Here is a 2,663-nt window from a genome sequence, read left to right as displayed (position 1 = left end):
TGTTTTCATCTGACAAAGATCCACAACCATTTTTAGCTCAGTAGTCAGACTGGAAGATAAAACTTTATTAGTAACCAAGAAGACTTATCCCTACCTCACAACTAAGGCATCCAACTAAACAATCTTGGGGGCTCCTGGATCATGGTTCATTCTTCCTTAAAAAAAAGTCCAACACACCAACAGTTTTGTCATACTTTTCACAAAAAGTACACAATCAATACCAACAACCAACCACTTCTTGTACTGAGAATATAGCAGGACCACAAAAATATCTTTGCACATATCTGGAGATGGAGGGGACAAAGTGGAATGGTGTCACTGTCTCAAAGGTCAAAGTAGTTAACCTGTACAATCCTGCTGTCGGCATGGTGCTGACAGTACAAAACATCTCGATTAATCCCACTGACGTGATGGTGCCAACAGCTACATTCGAGCACTGTAAAGCGTCTCAAACTGCTTCAATCTAGCTAATTTTTTTGCTAAGGAGTAGCTTAACGTATTAGCAACACTGTGTCCAAGCACTTGCAGCACTGAGTTCGGTTCTGCATGGCTGGGTAACATCAGTGTGCCACTGTCCGTCATAGCAGCAGAATGTCACAAAAATAACACCATTTTTCTGCCTCATTTGGGCGGATGAAGTTGTTGAAATGGTCATATGGGCCCTTCTGTCCCTTCATTTAGTGATCCTTCAGAAGAGGAAGACCTGGATGACTCTTCTGGTGAGGAATATGAGCCAGTGGAGGAGGAAATTGAGAACAGGAAATCCCCCATTCTCCTCGCCCTCTCTCTCTCATCCCTCCTAGCTGGGTGGGAAAATATTGCTCGCGGCTTGGTAAACTGGGCTAAAAACACGACAGACGGACATTCTGCTCTTATTTCTCCTATAAGGAGTAAATTTTTTTTGCTTTTTCTTGATTTATATGTCCTTCTGGATTTTTTATGCAATAAATTTTTTTTCGTTTTTGGTCCGGGATTGGGTGGGTATAAAATTGCAAAAAGCCTGGGATGGTACGGGTTAACAGTTATTCTTATTAACTCACAGCCTAGGGATTTTCTTTTCATTTCATTCTTATGTGATGATTTTATTAAGTTTTGGAAAGACTTTTTGAAATGTGGAAGTTAGATATAGCCTTAGGAACTCTATTCAATATGAGTGTGCATTCCAAAGTGGAGCAAAATCAGCCCATAGCAGCAAGAATGAAATAAAGAAGTATACATTGCAAACACCTGCAAGCAAATCAATAAACATTAATAAACAATATTAGTGTCTAGAGAGCATTCAGTGGCAAAAGGAAGTGAGAGTGGCTTAATACAGAGTGATCCATAGTGCATAATCCTGCACACCCTGGACTCTTCTGGAGATGCTGGTATCCTGTGCTGTAGGGATGGCTCAGGCTGCTGATGTGAGCAGCTCAGGTATAGTATTATGGCTGTCTCCAAAAGTTTCTAGTTAATCATGAAAAAAATGGATGCCCTCCAAAAAAAATTCTACAGCATGAAAAGGGTTAAGGAAATTGTAAAATGATGTATGACAGACACTGGTATTGCTGACTGAGCCTTCTCTGCAACACACGAGTAATTGCCAAGGGCATGTAATATATATGACCACTCTGTGTAAAACAACTGAGAACAGTCTACAAATACTGCAACTTCATTCTCAACATCATGTATTGTCATGATTGGTCTAGGTATAATTTACATATCTAAACTAATGGAAATTTCATAAATGAGGTACCGTATCCTTCACATACTTACAAACATATATCCATACTTTGCAAAAACAAGATACAGAGATATCATGACACTGTGCCTACAGTACTTCACTCATCTTGATACAATATCGTCTAAAAACCCTGGTGGATTATTTTTACACACACACACACACACACACACACACACACACACACACACACACACACACAGCCACACTCTACAGAAACAGGAGATGGAGGTACCAGAATACTCCACCTATTTCAATCACTTCAACACAACAACTTTGAAAAAACACTGGCTGATGATATTTCAAGTTACCCCTTGAGTAGAGACATTTTCTTCATTTCATTCTTGCAACCAACAGATAAGTTTCTTCAGCTTGGGGAAGAGAGTGCTCATCATGAAGTATATATCTAATTCCCTCAGTTTTAAGTCACTCTCAAGCTGTATTATCTGGAGGAAGCATGAATAAATTAGGAAAGTGTCATCATGTTATAAAGGTTTATGGAACTAGCAAATACTCATCCACACACTACAGATATAGAACACATGGGTACCCCAGATACTCCACTCACCTTCACACACCACCATCTAAAAAACCATGGCTTGTCAGTTTTAACACCTACAATTCAGTGATGTCTTTTTATGGTTAGTTCTTATTACAGAACTTTATTATGGCTGCATTAAGCTTAACACAGACACTAGAACCAGAGGGGTCAGATATAGTCTTCAATGACCCCATCCTCTCCAGACAACTGTATTAACAGTATTAGAAACTTTCAGAACTGGAGAGGTTACATAAGCCTTCACTGACCCCATCACAACCACAGATCCCTTCTAAATTAAAGAAAATTCTCTGGAAATCAAAAGAATAGGCAGAATGACATCACCAGCTTGAAGGCAGCTAATAGCTAATGTAAAAACTCTGAGTGTAATTCTAGTGGCTGGTG

This window comes from Coenobita brevimanus, chromosome 98 (assembly GCF_032717465.1).
Source record: "Coenobita brevimanus isolate Jiangsu-jjx chromosome 98, ASM3271746v2, whole genome shotgun sequence".
Lineage (NCBI taxonomy): Eukaryota > Metazoa > Arthropoda > Malacostraca > Decapoda > Coenobitidae > Coenobita > Coenobita brevimanus.
This window is presented reverse-complemented; position numbering follows the sequence as displayed.